The following is a 6055-nucleotide window of genomic DNA, read 5'->3' on the forward strand; positions in this document are numbered from 1 at the left end:
ATCTCAAAACAAAACGGATACCGGATGCCAATCAATGGACTTATACCAATCTCCTAACACAAACATGGATACCAGAGGCCAATCAATGGACTTACACTAGTCTCCTAAAACAAAAATGGATACCAGATTCCAATCAATGGACTTATACTAGTCTCCTAAAACAAAACATGGATACCGGATGTCAATCAATGGACTTATACCAATCTCCTAAAACAAAACATGGATACCAGATGCCAATCAATGGACTTATACTAGTCTCCCACCATATCATAGGAACAACTGCCAAGTAATAGACTTATGCTTGTCTCCTCCATGGACAAAGCAAAATGCTACAAAGCAAAGTTTATTAAATGATATACAAATGATGATGATAAATGCACAAAGGCACACTCAAGCAAATATGCACAAATGAATCAAGTAAGCAGACAATCAAGTCAGTTAGCACACACTATATACAATCAATTAGGCTCAAGCAAGGTTAGGCTTTACAGTCAACTGTAATGGGGTATTTTGTGCTCTTAACCCTAACATTGAGAGTTAGGGTAAAGCAGATGAAATGGAGATGAGGGGTGTGCCTCATAGCTCTTATCCCTGGCCTGGGAGAGCTTTAAACAATGGAAGGTGTGGGAGTTCAGAAAGTTGGAACTCTTCTCCACATATGACTCTATAAGATCTTGGGTTATTATCCACAATGCATCAACACATTGTGTGAGCAAAGTGGATGACACACTGAGTAGTAGGAGATGGATTACACATCTCTTTTATCTACCAATTGCCTCATAAGAGGACTTTTCCTGCTTGGCACAAAGAGTAAACAATCACAAGCATTGCCTCTTAAGGAGGACTTCAGACAGGTGCCTACCAATAACAGTAGGTCTTCCAAACTACATGAAGATTAGAGGTTATACCTAAGTGGTTAAGCAACCAAGCAAAAGCAAAGTTCAAGTGAACTTAAAGCAACTTATGTACCTGTGGAAACATCAAACAAATCAGTACAAAACTCAGACAATCAAACAACAGTCAATAAGCAACCAACAATCCCAATGTACAAAAATGTGTAAACCAAAGGTCAAACTCAAATGAGTTGACATCAACCTACAAAACACACAAAGATTAGTAATCAAAGGCAAACATCAATGCTCAAGTGATGAAGCATCATTAACCATGTAACTTGGATGTTCAACCTGAAATCAAAGCTCAAACATAAGCCACAAACCACTAGGTCAAAGCCTAGGGTCAAAGATGGAGAAATATTTTGAAACAGAAGCTGAAATTTAACATGAATCAACTTCAAACACATCTTGAAACAATCAAAAAGGTCTCACATCAATATCATTAACCAAAAGCATTTCATGATCAATTGAAGTTCAAGGCAATTTTAAAGCTCAAATGTGATCAACCAGAATGAAAAATCTCAATTAAATCAGAAATGATTCAAATAATTCCAGCAAAATTCATGAGTAATCACAACACTCATAACATGCATCACACAAAAAATCATGATAATTGGGGATCATTTGGCAAGGCAAACACATCATATAAGTTTAACATCAAAAGGTGTGACACAATTTGTCTCACCAACTTAGCATGATCATAAAACAGAAATGGAAATTGATAAAAATACCAAATCAACACCAAAATGTCAAGCAAAGTGTCTAGTTTCATCATGCAAATTTTCAGAATCATTGGATCCAAGACCAGCATTTCAAAAATGCATAAGCATGGCAAGGTCAAGATAGCATACATGTTCAATAATCTTAGCACCAAAAATAATCCAGCCAAGCACAATTTTGGAATTAAAGATAAAAAAATAATAGACAAGATAAGGAATGCAATGCAAAAAACCTCATAATTTTTGGATCAATTTTCAATTAGATATGAATTTTGCAAGATGAAGAAAAAATAAAAAAAAAGCATGTGAAGCAAGCATATGAAATAGGAGGGAAATGAAATAATCATGGAAGCATTTGAAATATTGCATTGGCCAAGGATCGAAGCCAGGGAACATTTGAAATTATCAGCGCGCCACACAAAGCGACGTAGTTTCAGCATTAAACCCTAACTTGGCGCGCTATGCATGGCATTTGAAATCCGCAGGAAGACGTATGAACTCATGGCAAAACCCGCAGGAAAACGTATGCGTTTTACAACAAAATTCGCAGGTAATCTGGAAAGTGCATGAACATGATGAACACGATGAAGATCTTCATCCAAAATTTTCCAGAAAAATTCAAAGTATCCAGAAATCAAAACCAAGCATATCATTGTGTAGTGCCTTCATCATAGATCACAAATCCACAAACAAATCATCAAGAAACATCAAGACACGCACGGATCGAAGAAAATAAGTTTCAATCATCAAAACTTCAATCTATCATATCTCACTCAAAACAGCATGGATTCTCATGATTCAAAGCTCAAATTCATCAGCATGCAAAGATCTTCAACAATATCATAATGAATTTCAAAAATAAGAGAATCGAATTGTGACCTCTTGAAGTGCATAACTGGATTTCGCGTGCTACAGGCCTTGGCAATGCTTTATAGTTCCTCTACAATGATTATTGAGGTGATTGGAAGGAAGATTGAAGCTCAATTTATCTTGCATTCACCAAAATCTGAAATCACCATTGACATTCAAAGCTTCGAGCATGCTTCCATACAGCACTAATTGCTTCAGTTCCACGTGTGAATCTGCTCAAGAATACCTCAGAAACAAGAATCAAGCAAGAATAATGGATTGAATGTGAAGAAATTGCAAGAAATTTTTGAGAGAAAATTTTGAGTGTTTTGATCTAGATCTGAAATTTTGATTGTTCATCTGAAAAACAGTTAGGGTTTTAGCTTATATATGCAATGCTAATCACTCTTTAATCATGTTTAAGCCAATTGGTAAGTGAGTTTAGCAAAAATGAGGTGTAAGTGCAAAATTAGCTTTTTCACCTCTATGCATGATATGCATGTGAACAGTGCACGAAATTTGATTTATTTTCACTTAAAAATCCATTTTGGAGCCAATGGTGATGATGAAATGTTATAACAATGAACCAAATTTGAATTTCATGTTTTCCCTCCAAAAATCAAGTGAATTACCAAATGCTCATGTGATGATAATTTGTGCAATGCAATGCATGTTTTGGAATTTAGAGGTCAAAAGAAGAACAATGCAAAAAGAACCACTTGAATTGGAGCTTTGGTTGAGAAGTTATGTTCATTTGAATCTTCAAGTACACCTTGCCATGTTTTGATCACATCTCCTTAACCACACATGAGAAATTGATGATATTGGACTTTTTGGAAATGGGAGAGAAAAATCTACAACTTTCATGTTCAACAAAATTTCATTTGAAGCTTTCTTGATGATGTAATTTGAAGTTGAAGTTGGGTTAAAACCTTTCTATTTTTGGCAAATTCAAATTATAGGTCATTTTCTATTTTTGGAATGTTTTGACTTGACTTTAAATCCTTCAATGTGAGTGTTTGAAATGTCAAATGAGACTTGTTTGAACATGAATGAAGTATTTCTAATCACTTCCCACCTCCACATCCACTGTTGACTTTGCAGTTGACTTTCTAGGCCTTCAGTTGACTAGAAAAATGTTCTGATGAGATTCAAGCCTCTACCACTTGGGATTTTGCTTCAAAATAACATCATAGCTCATATGAACTCTTGTGAATGATTGTGGGGTCCAAATTCTCAAGAATGGCCACCACCTATTGCTCAATGACTGCCTTTGATTGCTTTGACTATTGATTGCTTCATCTGCAAGACAAAGGTTAGATGACATATTTTTGTACTTTTTGGTTAGTCATAAAAAGAAAAGCAATGACATACAAATGCAAGGAATACTTGGTGATCAAGAACCACTCTCAAAAAGATAACCCACCCACAGGGAAGGAAGCAAGGTGTCCAATGATCCTTGAGGCAATGAAATGATATGATATGATGCCATGAGGGATCTTAGGGACAAAATTGGGGTCTTACAGATGCCCCTATTTAAGGTCATTCTAGCCGGAGAAGTGAAGTTTAGAAATCTTCATCTCGACGCGGTAGAATGGGCTTAAATAACAGTAATGAGACAAATTTTGGTCCCTAAGAGACCTCATGATGCTAATGTATGCATGCAAAAGAAACAAAACTCTATGGGGAATATGGGTCCCCAAAGAAAAAGACGATCCATCGGAGTAATACACTGACCAGGAACAGAGACTCTAACAGGACTCTCATGGGGATAAGGAAAAGAAAAGAATGCGTGAGCAGGACACGACTATGAATTAGGGGAAACTAGAACTAGACATAGCGTGAGCAGGACACGACTGGAGACTTTACTGGGGAGTAAAGAACTCAAACTGGGGAAAAGAAGAATTCCAAAGGAAGACACATCCATTGGAAAGACTCAAGCAGACTCAAACTATCCACAAAGGATACTTCGGATAAAAATCCGGACTCGGACTGGGGAAACGATTCACAAAGAACCTCCCTGCCGGGGAAGAAATTGCATATATTGGGGAGAACGCCAATACAACAAAAGGGTAAAATCACAACGGAAACTCCACTGAGGAAATGTCTAACAAAGAGACTCTCCTGGGGAAGCAACAAAGAAATGAGGTGTTACCGGTATAAGGGTAACAAGCTCAGGAAGAATGAATATCTAAGACCGGTATAAGGGTGAGAGATATCAATCAACCAAACATCTGAGAAAGACCTGAAAAAGGTACATCAACTCAGGAAAATCTGACTCCACAGGGGACCAAGGTCATAATATGGAGCAGAAAGGAAGGAACACCAGGGATACCGACTACTGGGTATATAATAGGTGACCGACCAAAGCGTGAATTGGTATATATGCCAAGACACTCATCATCCGAAAGGAGGGCTTGAAAAAGCAAATCGACTTACAGGATGGACATTCGAATCCGCAACGGGAAAACGAATCTTACTCAGCTGGGAAAACAAACCCAAAGAGCGCATGAGATATAATATCCATTACCGTCAGAACGTGGATAATATACTCGCATGAGATATATTATCTATTACCGTCAGAACGTAGATAACATACTCGAACAGGAAGAGACACCAGAGATACCGGTTACTGGGTATATAATAGGTGACCTACCGAAAACGTGAATTGGTATATATGCCAAGACACTCATCATCCTGAAAAGAGCAAAACGCAAACTTATCAACGGATGGATATTCGATTCTACAAAGAATACGAATCTTACTCCGCTGGGGAAAATCAACAAAGGATTCCAACCAAAGAGCGAAAGAGATATATTATTCATTACCGTCAGAACGTGAATAATACACTCGAAAAGGAAGAGACACCAGAGATACCGGTTACTGGGTATATAATAGGTGACCAACCAAAAAGAGAGACAATCGTTACCATCAACAACAGGATAAACAAAAGATAACCCACAGGGGATAAATTGCAAGCATCCGACAATCATCCAAGAGACATACAAATATTCGATTCCACAAAGGAATACAAATCTTACTCGACTGGGGAAACACAGCTGGCTTCGACTGAAGAGTGCATGAGATATATTATCCATTACCGTCAGAACGTGGATAACATACTCGCATGGAAGATTATCCACAACCGACTACAGGGTTAATAAAGGATAAATCAACCACAAAGAAAGGTATCGGGATACCAAACTAGGTATATAAAGATGACCAATCAAAGGGAGCAACAATCATTACCAAGCAAAAGGGTAAATGAAAGAGGACTCACCAGGGATGCATTGATAAACAAATCAATGATCCGGGGAACAAATCACTGGCAAACGGTGAAAGGACCCACTAAGGATAAAATTGCTAGCATCTGGCAATTATCCAAAAGACTTGCTGGGGATACAATTGCTAGCATACGGCAATTACCCAGAAGCAAGGAGGGAATATCAACATCGAATATTGAATGAAGATAACCACAAAGAGTAACCATCATCGGTTAGGATGAACAACAAGGTTAACTCTGCAAAGGGGAGAAATTAGGGTTTACAACTACCGAATACGGGGTAGAAGACCAAAAAAATCTGGCTGAGGATA

Source organism: Lathyrus oleraceus, chromosome 7 (assembly GCF_024323335.1).
Source record: "Lathyrus oleraceus cultivar Zhongwan6 chromosome 7, CAAS_Psat_ZW6_1.0, whole genome shotgun sequence".
Classification (NCBI taxonomy): domain Eukaryota; kingdom Viridiplantae; phylum Streptophyta; class Magnoliopsida; order Fabales; family Fabaceae; genus Lathyrus; species Lathyrus oleraceus.